Source organism: Erythrolamprus reginae, chromosome 3, assembly GCF_031021105.1.
Source record: "Erythrolamprus reginae isolate rEryReg1 chromosome 3, rEryReg1.hap1, whole genome shotgun sequence".
In the NCBI taxonomy this organism is placed as follows: domain Eukaryota; kingdom Metazoa; phylum Chordata; class Lepidosauria; order Squamata; family Dipsadidae; genus Erythrolamprus; species Erythrolamprus reginae.
Window position 1 is genome coordinate 191,629,844 of NC_091952.1, and position 13,796 is coordinate 191,643,639.

Here is a 13,796-nt window from a genome sequence, read left to right on the forward strand (position 1 = left end):
GTGTGGAGTTAGAACCTGGGGAAACTGGGGTACCACCAGAGACTTTAAAACTCTCAGCCATAGCAGTGTTGAAGTCAGAGGATGATGGGGACATTGAGGACCCTATATTAGACTGGTTTGTCTAATATAGGGTAGACACGAAAGTCAGAAGAATGAAAGCTAGACATGAATATCTCTATAAATGAGGGTCTAGATATTGGATATCTCTATGGGACATTTAGCCACCCCGGCAGGCTGATGGGAAAAGGGAGTGTATAAAGACAATGTTTGTAATGGTGTAGGTCTCAGATCTGGAGTTCCAGAGATACTTTGCTTGCAGACTGTTCTTGCTCATGTAAGCTTCGTCAAGATCATGCCATCGCCTGAAAAAGCCACAGAGAAATTGTAAGTTGTGTTTGAATGCCAGAGAACAATTCAAAGGAATTCCCAAATTGGACTTGGCTTCCAGCCCAGGCCTCACTTGTTATCTGAGGCAATTAGGCCAGGAAAGTTGGCAGCATGGATAAAAACCTTAACCTGTTTTGTACTGGATGTTTTTAATATCAATGTAGTTTCTCAGTTTGAAATCTCTGAGTTTCTGTGTGTATCTTTGTTCCGAATGGACCACACCACTATCTCAGAAAATTAAAATATTACATGCGATCAATAAAACAAGGATTGTACATAGAACAATATCCTACCTCTGAAAAGTATAAGCATACATATATACTCGGTACTTGGCCCTCTTTTGCAGCAATTACTACCTCAATGCAATGTGGCATGGAAGCTACCAGCCTGTAGCACTGCTGAGGTATTATGGAAGCCCAGGATGCTTTAATAACAGCCTTCAGCTCTTCTGCATTGTTCGGGCTTATGTCTCTCATCTTTCTCTTGCCAATGCTCCATAGATTCTCTATGTGTTTCAGGTCAGGCTAATTTGCTTCCCAATGAAGCACAGTAATCCTACAGTCATTGAACCAGGTTTTGGTGCTTTTGGCAGTGTGGGCTGGTGCCAAGTCCTGTTGGAAAATTGAAGTCAGCATCCCCATAAAGCTCATCTGCAGAAGGAATCATGAAGTGCCTCAAAATCTCTTGTTAGAGAGCTGCATTGACCCTGGACTTAATGAAGCACAGTGGCCCAACACCAGCAGGAGATGTGACTCCCAAATCAACACAGACTGTGGAGACCTTTGTATCTCATTTGGAAACCAAGGCAGAGTATGGAGGAAGAATGGAGAGGCACACACCGCAAAATGCTTGAAGTCCAGTGTGAAGTTTCCATGGTCTGCATTGATTTGGGGAGCCATGTCATCTGCTGGTATTGCTTCATTAAGTACAGGGTCAATGCAGAAGTATTATCAGAGGTGGGTTTCAGCAGGTTCTGACCAATTCTGAAGGACTGGTAGCAGAAATTTTGAATAGTTTGAAGAACTGGTAGCAGAAAAATTTAGTAGTTTGGAGAACTGGTAAATACTACCTCTGATTGGCCCCATCCCCATCTATTATCTGCCTCCCAAGTCCCAGATGATGGAGAAGAAGTGGGGATTTGGCAGTAACCTTACCCTAGAGTGGGGATGGAATGGAGATTTTGCAGTATCCTTCCCCTGGAGTGAGGTGGGAATAGAGATTTTAAAGTATCCTTCCCATGCCATACCCACCAAGTCATGCCCACCAAACCATCTCTACAGAACTGGTAGTAAAAAAATTGAATTCTACCACTGGCACAACATATTGTGCCCACCAATCCGAGTCCTCATTTTACTGACATCGGAAGGATAGCGGACTGAGTCACCCTTGAGCAGCTCAGAATCAAACTGCTGGAGTGAGCTGTGAGTTAGCTTTTCAGTACTGCCTCCTAACCACTTATCCACTACAGATAACAACAACAACAACAACAACAACAACAACAACAATAACAACAACCAGTGTAATTGAGAGCAACTTGAATAAATACAATGTTTTCTCAAAAAAATGGGGCAGGGGGCAGATTCAGACCCAAAATTCAAGAAACACAGGGGTGCTTTCCAGTCTCAGGTCACTGAGGAAGTCAGATAAGGAAATCACATGGAACATCTATACTTCCCTTGTGAAATGAGTATATTATAAACATACTTTAAGCCATAAGATTATTTATCTAACTAATTCAAAAATGCCTCCCAACTAGAATGACACTCTATGCTCTGAAAACATTACCTTGCATTATTAATTTTATATTAAATGAAGTTCTTGACATTGAATATGGGATATGATGCAACCAAAATTCTACCAATAAATTATCCCCTTATTCCCTATATTTTACTAACGTTCAGCTTCAATAAATTATCAAAGTGAAATATCACCAGGGCTTTAAAATAAGTAAACTTCCAAAAATAAAAAAAGAATATGCAATCACATTACTCATTGATTATTAAGGCAACCAGAACTGTGTTGATTATTAAGGCTACCAGAATTTGTTTTATTCCCCATTTCTTTCTCTATCATGTCTACAATGCCGGTTGGCGGGCCCCAGGGGGAGAGCCTTCTCTGTGGCGGCACCGGCCCTCTGGAACCAACTCCCCCCGGAAATCAGAACTGCCCCTACTCTTCCTGCCTTCCGTAAACTCCTCAAAACCCACCTTTGCCGTCAGGCATGGGGAAACTAAACATCTCCCCCTGGGCACGTTGAAGTTATATATGGTATGCCTGTATGTGTGTATGTTAGTATAGGGGATTTTCTTAAATTTATAATATTTTAATTAATTGGATTGTATTGGATTGTTTTTCACTTGTTGTGAGCCGCCCCGAGTCTTCGGAGAGGGGCGGCATACAAATCCAAATAATAAATAAATAAATAAATAAATGTTACTTTCTAAACTTACCCATCCTGATTATAACTGGGATGACAGAACCGATATTCTGCAGTTCTAAATATGTTTGAATCATCAGGACTGGTGTTAAAATAAAACCAAGGAGATATGAAAATCGGTGCACAGTGCCCTCTGCTGGCTATTTGATTTCAAAAGCATTAATGCTTTACAAAATCAGCTGGATTTCCCATCTTTAAAGAAGACTAGATTTGTGATTAAAGGGTAACAGAACTCCATGCTGGCATTGCCATTGTGTCTTTCATTCCTGCCTTCATGGAAGTTTTAATGAGAAATATTCTAAATAAACTAAAAATGTTAAGTGATGGTAGTAGAAAAGTCCTGGGAAAATGCTAATGTTTGATGCAAAGAGCAAACGTCTCCATACACCACACTTGTGACTAATCATATAGCAAACAACCTGTTGGCTATGTAGAGGTTTCCATCACCAGATGGGACACAGAGAAATTACTCCAATCATCTTCCCTTTCTGTTTCCTTTCTCCTTCCATTGTTATTGGTCCTCTGAGATCCAGGTTTCTGATTCATCAATCAGAAAGGGACAGCCGCTTCAGACCAGTTCAGCCGAGCCAGTAGTGGACACCTGCAGGCGAGCATGCCCAACCACCACGGTGCAATATCATCCTATATTGCTGTGTTTTTGATGGCACAAGCCAATTGTCAGAAATAAGTTCATTTCTAAAGGTAATACCACAATGCAAGTAAATGGTTTGTAACCATGGGAGAGGCTGATGTAAGCCATAATCCGCATGTAATCATGGGTTTGCTCATTGTGCTGCAACCTGATTAGCTGTAACCTACATAAGGAGGAACACCCTTGCATGGGTGTGGTTTGTTGCAGAGTAGTTTGTTACAGGGAGTGGTTTGTTACAGGGTGGTTTGTTACAGAGTGGTTTGTTATAGTAGTGAGTGGTTTGTAGTTTGGTGGTTAGTGGTTAGTGGTTAGTGGTTGCAGCGGTGGATATTATAAGAATTATATGAAAATATTGTACGACAGTTTATTTAGAGAAGCAGTTTGATAAAATTGTAAATATATTTGTAAATATATTTTTACAAGAAAGCCTGCTGTTGCCCTGATTTGTTTGACCATTCTGACATATAGTCAAGGTCTTTTTGAAGGGTAGCAATAGTGCTGAATAATTTTACATCATCAGCGAAGATAATGCAGTTACTTTTAACCAGATCACATTAACCTGGTCATTTATGTAAAGTATGAAGAGAGCTGGTCCTAGAACGCTGCCTTGGGAGACATTGCTGTTAACAGGTACAGGATTTGATAGGGCCCTCCCTATTTTGACTACTTGTTGCCTGTTTGACAGATTACGGGTATCCAATTATGCAGGGGTCCAGAAATACCATAAGATTTTAGTTCTAATTTTCCTCTATTCAGACAGTTAGAGCACCAGCATACCTGGCACCCTAAGGAACAGTATTTTTTTTTATTTCCCCTTATGTATTTCAACAACATCTTTCAGTCCATTATGAACATTTAGTTCTGAAACTAATCTGATTTATGGCAAATGAAGATCAGCCAGTGCCTGCATGGTTTGTGAGCAGCAAAGTCTCTCATTTTTTGCCTCCGTGTTGGAGCTGCCAAAGTTTCACATGAGAATTTATATAGACTACGATATTATTAGTTGTTGCCTGGAAGCAAGAGTCTCAGCAAGGCATTTTGGGAGGAAAGACACATCATGGTTCATTAAATGATATTTTATTACTTGAAAGAGTTTCTGGAGGTGCTTTCCTCCTTTCCCAAATGAGTAAACGTTGTTCATTCCTCTCTCTCTCTCTCTCTCTCTCTCTCTCTCTCTCTCTCTCTCTCTCTCTCTCTCTCACACACACACACACACACACACACACACACACACACACACCTCTGACAAATAATAGTTATAATAATAGAGTTCTTACCTTGACAAGAATTGGGAAGCAATGCTAAGAATATCTTGACTGAAAGGGGAATGTCAGCTTTCCATGTGAAAATCTTTGCCTAATTGACAGCAGCTGTATGTATAAATGTACATTAAAAATATTCTCATTTTCACTTGTTGGTTTTCAATCCTGTCTGATTCCTCCACCTAGGATTATGCTGGTGTCACTGGATTATTGAGATACAAGCATCTTTCAGCTGAAAAGCCCTTTCAATACCTAGACAGGTATCACATTACCATATTAATAATAATAATAATAATAATAATAATAATAATAATAATAATAATAATAATAATAATAATTGGATTTGTATGCCGCCCCTCTCCGGAGACTCGGGGCGGCTAACAGCAATAATAAAACAGCATATAATAATAATCCAATACTAAAAACAGTTAAAAACCCATTATTATAAAAACCAAACATACATACAGACATACCATGCATAAAATTGTAAAGGCCTAGGGGGAAAGAGCATCTCAATTCCCCCATGCCTGTATAGCAAGTGATACATAACAAATTGTATGTGTGCATGTGCATGTGTGTTTGTTTGTTTGTGTGTGTGTGCATGTTGCATGTATAATAATTAAGGTATTGGACTGGAGTGAGACTCAATTTCAAAGGCTTCCATAGGCATGCTGGCTACCCAGATGACTTTTGGCAAAGCCAAAAAAACATCTATTACCAACAGGGGTGGTATTCACTTAGTTTTCCTACTGGTTTGCAAATGTGAGCGCATGCATGCACTTTGACCATGCATGCATCTTCTCTGCATGTGCATGGCCTTCCACACATGTATGCAGCCTTCCGGATATGTGTTTTGCTCATGCACACACCTTGCATGCATGCACACAACTTCAAAATGTGCTTAAATAAGGATGGCATTCTACTGGCATTCCATTGCAGAATGAAGGTATCTTCGTTGAAAGTTATGGATCATAATCTACCACACTTTTTCAGTGTGGGTTTGTAAACTGGAACTAATATGGTCGATTAGGATCCACAAACTTCAGTGAAGACACCTTCATACTGCAGTACAAATACATATATAGTACATATATTTTCCCAATCACACTCAGAAATATCATTAATTCATTAATATTCCCTTTTGTGTGGTTTGAGAACTGAGGCTAAGAAATAATAAGATATCTAGTTCCGTTGAGCTGAAAAAGCATTTAAACCCCAAAGATTCAGATCTAAAGCATTTCTCTTTATATAGAAACAGAGGGGTAAATCAGATTAATTTTAAATTATCAAGTTTGACATTAATGCAGAAATCATCCTATCTTCAAAAGAATTTATTCACAGTTTCATGAGCGCTAAATTCTGGCCATAGGTAGAGTTTCAGAGACTACCGACTTAACAGTCCAACTAGAGCAGTGATGGGCAACCTTTTGAGCTTGGTGTGTCAAAATTCGCCAAAAAACCCAGCATAACTCGGGTGGTGTGTCACCTTGAGAAAAAAACCATAATTTTGTGCTAAAAGTGTCTGGTAACCGAATCCAGGCACTCCAAATTTCCTGTTCATAGTGGCACTCCCTCTTGATTCTCCAAGCGGCACCTTTCTAGATTCTCAAGCTTTGACCTCAAGTCAACAAACAAGCTTTGCCGAGTCTTACTTTCACTTTGCAGAATAGTCCCCGGACTCTTTTTTTATAAAAAAACTCCTGCAGGAGAGGGCGGGGCACCCTTGCCCCAAAGACTCACTGAAACGGCGAATTCTCACGTGAATTGCAGGTTATTTCCAGAAGCCTGGGACAGATATCCTTGCAAAGGTTTGACAGAAAAAGCAAGCAAAGAGCAAACTTCAAAAGAAGGGAAAAGACGGGAGGGAAGGAGGAGGCAAAAGGAGGAAGGGAGGGAAGAAGGAAGGAAGGAAGGAGAGAGAGAGAGAAAGGGGCTCTTTGGAAGGAACAGGTTTCGTTCTAATGGAAAGAATCGGCTCACCCAATGAAAGGGAACGCGAAGCGACGATATTTCTTCATCTGGAAAAATGGACACCTGACTTCCTTAACGTCCGCGTGTCACTGAAAATGGCTACGCGTGTCAGTGCTGACACGCATGTCATAGGTTCGCCATCACTGAACTAGAGTCATGGTAGCACGGTGGTTAGAATGCAGTATTGCAGGGCTAACTCACTGCTCATTCTGGGAAATCGATCCTGGCCAGCTCAAGAGTGAGTTGAAGTCCACAAAGTTGCCAAGTTTGGGGACCCCTGGTCTAAGTGCTATTGCTAGCTCAGGTAAGTCCTCGCAGAAGAGGAACAAGAAGGAAATAATAAATGGGTTGAATGAAAGTTATTTGCCATTACCTATTGCTTTTTGGGGGGCGAGATTTTGTTTTGTTTTCCACTCTAGTCATTGGATTTGCTGTCCCAATCCCATCTAAACCATAACCATCTCTGACCTTATTTGTTTCATTTTTCCCATGATCAACAAAAGTCAATTAGCTGATCTGGGCTTTAATCTTTTAAGGAAGCACTTCTTTTTCCCATTTATGGCCAATATGCCATTATTTTCTACAGGTAGTCCTCAACTTACAACCATTTGAAGTTACCACAACACTGAAAAAAATTACTTATGACCAGGGGTGGTCTGCTGCCTGGATGGGGGGGGGGGGAAACACAATGGGGTAGCGAAAATGGAGCTCCACCCCAGAGCACCCAATTTGCACTGAAAGATATTGAAAGAAAATGCAGGGCGTCCTGCATAAGCCAGGCCCACAGTGTGGTAATAAAAGTTTTGGTAGCCCTTCACTGCTTATGACCATTTTTCATACTGATGACCAGGTGTAGCGAGAATGGAGCTCCATCCCAGAGCACCCAATTTGCACTAAAAGATGTTGAAAGAAAATGCAGGGCATCTTGCATAAGCCACGCCCACAATATGGTAGTAAAATTTTTGATAGCCCTTCACTGCTGGTGACCTTTGCTGCATCCACATGGTCATGTGATCAAAATTCAGACATTTGGCAACTGACTCATATTGTTGATTGTTGCAGTGTCCCAGGGTCATGTGATCAACTTTTGCGGTCTTCTGACAAGCAAAGTCAATGGAGAAGCCAGTTTCATTTAACAACCATGTTACTAAGACTTGCAATTGCAGCAATTCCCTTAACAACTATTGCAAAAAACAGTCGTAAAATGGGGCCAAAGTCACTTGACAACTGCCTCACTTAGCAACAAAAATTTTGGACTCCGTTACAGTCACAAGTCAAGGGCTGCCTTACATTTGTTTCTCAGTTACAAGATATTTCTTATTCTATGTATGAAATTCAAGGTGTTGGTTATTACCTATAAAGCCCTACATGGCTTAGGGCCAGATTATATATGGAACCATCTCTTGCCACATACCTCTCAGAGACCAATCAGAGCAAACAGAGTTGGCCTCCTCCAGGTCCCGTCAGCTAAACAATGCAGGTTGGCGGGAGCGTGAGGGAGGGCCTTTTCTGTTGCTACCCCAGCTCTATGGAATCAACTCCCCCCTGATCTCCATACTGCTCCTACACTGCTGACTTTTCATAAGGCCATGAAGACCTGGATATGCCGGCAGGCTTGGGAGCCCTAAATCAACCACTAGCTTGACCGCATGTATGAATCTGTATGAATGGCAAGTACGCGTGTTGCTGAATTGTTTTTATGAGTTTTAATTGGGGTTTTAGAATCTAGCTTGTTTTTTTTCTTGACTTCTTTTTATTGTTGTTTGCAATTTAAATTGTTGTAAGCTGCCCCGAGTCCTTCGGGATTGGGCAGCATAGAAGTCAAATTAAATAAACAAAATAAATAAGTTTTAGGAATCTGCTTCTCTCCCTCCATCGCTCTTTTTGTTAATGTTGGGATGGTTTCATTCTCCTAAACCTAGCCCTATTTTTCCACCACTGTCAAAACAGCTGAGGTTCTGCTCCAAGTAGCAATATGAAAAATGAACTTAGTAAAATTGGTTGTTGTTCCAGGGGCACCCTTTATGGGAGTCCTGCAGTTAAACGACTATAACAAATAGTGATAGCCTTCAAAGTCCATTACAAAAGAACTCTCGCCTACCCTTTTATTGACTGTCAGAAAACAATTCCCGTTCTGTACAACAATAAAATCTAATTTGGTGTAGATTTTCCCAAGGTTAGAGCCTGTAACTTTCTAACATCAGAAGTGGAGGGTGCCACAAGGCCTTAATAGCTCACCTTACCCCAGCTTGAAAAGAAACTTGAACTTCTGTCATAAGTTCTGTTTTAGAGAAAGATGTTGCACAACATTCTGATGTATGACCACTTAGCAACACATAGTCATGGCCTCAGAAAATGCTTCCAACTCCTGGTTTCCATTCATCTGATACATTGCAACTCACTGGGGAAAAATGAAAAATGCCACTCTTATACCAATGAAGCTTTCCCCCTCTCTTTATCTAAATATAAAAGCCAAGATGCAAAGAAAATGACAGCATAAAAAGTCCCTTTCTTCCCAGTGAATGTTTTTTTTAATAAAAATGCTGTTAAAGGGCAGAAAGTGTTTATGTAACAACTAGCAAGTCACCACCAAGCTTAATTTAATTGTGCTTTTTTTTAATCCTTCAAAATCTTGTTCACTACTGAACAATAATATCCTGAACTTACTTCTAAACAACTATTATACCAAGGCTGCAAAATATTAAATAGAACCAATTTGGTTTTATTAATAGAATAGAATAGAATAGAATAGAACAGAATTTTATTGGCCAAGTGTGATTGGACACACAAGGAATTTGTCTTGGTGCATATACTCTCATCATACATAAAATAAAATATACATTTGTCAAGAATCGGCTGGTACAACACTTAATGATTGTCATAAGTGAATGTTTTTTTTAATAAAAATGCTGTTAAATAAGCAATTAAGGTGCAATTTATGTATAATACCTAGATTTTCATGATGTGGTAGCTAAGAAAATAATGAATAAACCTGCAGTGGAATATAGGTTCAATAGGGGGAGGTAAAATGGCAGCAGAGCTTGAAATGTCTGATAGACAGGAAAAGGACAAAGGTGGTTCACATAGTATATATCTAGTTATGCAGATACTGGTAGTTGCTTTAGGGCCATAGTGGGGCAGTGGGTAGTGTACAGTACTGTAGGCTACTTCTACTGAATGCAGGCTGACTGCAATTTGCAGTTCACATCTCACCAGGCTCATGGATGACTCAGCCTTCCATCCTTCCGAGGTTGGTAAAATGAGGACCCAGATTGTTGAGGGAAATATGCTGATTCTGTAAATCAGTTATAGAAGGCTATAAAGCACTATGAAGCAGTACATAAGTCTGTGAGGAGAAGGGTGGCCTATGAATCAAATAGATAGATAGATAGATAGATAGATAGATAGATAGATAGATAGATAGATAGATAGATAGATAGATAGATAGATAGTTAGATAGTTAAATAGTTAAATAGTTAAATAGTTAAATAGTTAAATAGTTAAATAGTTAAATAGTTAAATAGTTAAATAGTTAAATAGTTAAATAGTTAAATAGTTAAATAGTTAAATAGTTAAATAGTTAAATAGTTAAATAGTTAAATAGTTAAATAGTTAAATAGTTAAATAGTTAAATAGTTAAATAGTTAAATAGTTAAATAGTTAAATAGTTAAATAGTTAAATAGATAAATAAATAAATCTAAGTACTATTGTAAGTAAGTAAGAGCCGGAGTGGCGCAGCAGGTAGAGTGCTGTACTGCAGGCCACTGAAACTGACTGTAGATCTGTAGGTCAGCAGTTCAGATCTCATCACTGGCTCAAGGTTGACTCAGCCTTCCATCCTCCCAAGGTGGGTAAAATGAGAACCTGGATTGTGGGGGCAATATGCTGGCTCTGTTCAAAAGTGCTATTGCTAACATGATGTAAGCCGCCCTGAGTCTAAGGAGAAGGGCGGCATAAAATCGAATAAATAAGTAAGTAAGTAAGTAAGTAAGTAAGTAAGTAAGTAAGTAAGTAAGTAAGTAAGTAAGTAAGTAAGTAAGTAAGTAAATAAATTGCTATTGTGAAAAGTAGGGCATGACTTACTGACTTAACAGCAACAAAAATTATACATGTGTGCCCTAGAGACTGAGCCTAAAGAGAAATCTGCAGCCTACCAAAGTTGTTATCAAACAACCTCAAAATTACAGAGCCTATTTAATGCTCATTCATCCATAATCTCTTCCGTGATAACTGACTGAATGCAATATTATACAGTGTAGGAATATTATACAGTGTAGGAAATCTACAGAATGCATCATTGATATATCTCAACTTCAGTAAAGGAACAATACACTCAATATTGTTGAAGTCGTTCTGGTTATTATAACTATTATTACTAGTTATTATATAATATTATATAAATATTATTATATAATATGATATAAATATTATGATATAATATCTAGATCTCCCATCCCCCAAGCAGGGAGGCTGTTTATTATTAGTCCTAGAAAATCCATTTTAAAGGATTTTCACTAGTACCATTAAAAGGTATGAGTAATTCACAGACAAACCAGTCCAAGCATAAAATGTTGGCCTTTCTCAGAAAGAGGTCACAACATTTAAACTGGCTCATATCATGTGTCATACTTACACATTACATTTTTAATTGCAGCTGAAACAGAGTTTGTGTCACACATTAATTTATTTCTGGAAGACTCATTGGCTTTTAGCGATGCTTGGGTTATTTTGGAATGATAAACCAGCCACCTGGAAAACCACATAATGCCATGGTCTTCAAGAGGTTAATTTTGATTCCCTGCCTTTATCCTGTTGTATTTTGGCAAATATTTGACTACCTTGCAATGAAATAAAATCCCATTACAACTATAATAAATATTTTTATCTTAACCTGTTTTTGGCATTGGAGGTGTTTACCTAAATAATGAATAAACAATAGTCCACAACAACAGAATGTAGCCAGGAAAGGAAAATAGGGAAGCGTAGTTATGAAAATAAACACTCAGACAAGCAATTTTTTTATTTTATTTGATTTGATTTGCATTGGCTGCCGATCAGTTTCCAGTCACAATTCAAAGTGTTGGTCATGACCTTTAAAGCCCTACATGGCATTGGACCAGATTACCTCTGGAACCGCCTGCTACCGCACGAATCCCAGCGACCAATAAGTTGGCCTTCTCTGGGTCCCATCAACTAAACAATGTCGTTTGGCGGGCCCCAGGGGAAGAGCCTTCTCTGTGGCAGCCCCGGCCCTCTGGAACCAACTCCCCCCGGAGATTAGAACTGCCCCCACCCTCCCTGTCTTTCGTAAACTACTCAAGACTCATTTATACCACCAGGCATGGGGGAGTTGAGATAGCTTTTCCCCCTAGGCCATTACAAGTTATGCATGGTATGTTTGTGTGTATGTTTAGTTTTATAATAGGGGTTTTTATTATTGGATTGTACATGTTGTGTTTATTATTGTTGTTAGCCGCCCCGAGTCTGCGGAGAGGGGTGGCATACAAATCCAATAAATGATTATGATTATGATTATGATTATGATTATGATTATGATTATGATTATGATTATGATTATGATTATGATTATGATTATGATTATGATTATGATTATGATTATGATTATGATTGATTATTATTATTATTATTATTATTATTATTATTATTATTATTATATGATTTGATTTGATTTGATTTGATTTGATTTGATTTGATTTGATTTGATTTGATTTGATTTGATTTGATTTGATTTGATTTCCATCCCTCTCCGGAGATTCAGAGCTGCTCACAACAAAAAACACAGTACAAATCCAATAGTTAAAAAGCAATTTAAAACCCTTCATATAAAAACAGTCATACATCACAGACAAAAAACCAAACATGAAGCGGGGACGACCCGGGGGAATCAATTTCCCCATGCCTGACGGCAGAGGTGGGTTTTGAGGAGTTTACGAAAGGCAAGGAGGGTGGGGGCAATTCTAATCTCTGGGGGGAGTTGATTCCAGAGGGCCAGGGCCACCACAGAGAAGGCTCTTCCCCTGGGTCCCGCCAGATGACATTGTTTGGTCGATGGGACCTGGAGTAGGCCCACTCTGTGGGGCCTAACCAGTCACTGGGATTCGTGCAGTAGAAGGCAGTCCCAAAGATATTCTGGTCTGATGCCATGAAGGGCTTTATAGGTCAAAAATTTAGGTTGGAGAGTCTGTCAGTTTTACTCTCTTGGCCACCAGGAGGGACACTTCTCGGGATAGAGAATGTCACAATTTGGTTACTTCCAAACACAGTGACTTGTGGTAGATCTGTCTCATTTCAGGACAATGTCAAGGGTGGGTTCTATCTTACCTCACTGCTGGTTTGCTTCCTCCGGCGCCACATGGTTGTGCCGTGGATACGTGTGTACAAAGCATGTGCACATGAGCAGTGCCATTTTTTAAAAACAACAACCTGAAAACAAGATGGAGATACATGTGCAGTGCCAGAAACTCAGCTCAGAATAATTTTTTTTAAATCCAACAAAAATAAAATATTTTTTAAATAAAAAATAAAAAAAAGATGGCGGTGCCCATGGACCAACACCATCCAAACTGGTTCTGTCAATCATTGTGAAATCACCAGCAGGTCACTACCAATTTGGGTGAACCTGTCCAAACTAGGAAGAACCCACTTCTGGACCATGTGATTATGGTATAGGAATCCTTTGAGCATGGATACTTACTGTGTTTTTGGGACTAGAGCAGGGGTAGGAAAGTTGGCTCTTCTATGACTTGTGGACTTCAACTCCCAGAATTCCTGAGCCTGTGATGCTAGCTCAGGAATTCTGGGAGTTGAAGTCCACATGTCATAGAAGAGCCAACTTTGCCTACCCTGGGACTAGAGTATAGGATGCACCAAGATTTTGAAGAGGTAAACCAGGGTGGGAGAAGGTTTTACCTGCCCCCCCCTAGGAGCACTCTGCAGGTCTTCCAAACCCTCTGTTTTTGGCAAAAACGGGACATGCGGAGTGGGGGTTTGGGAGGCCAAAAATGGCTGCATTCACTGTATAAGATGCATCAATATTTCCAACCTGTTTTGGGAGGGGGAGTGTGT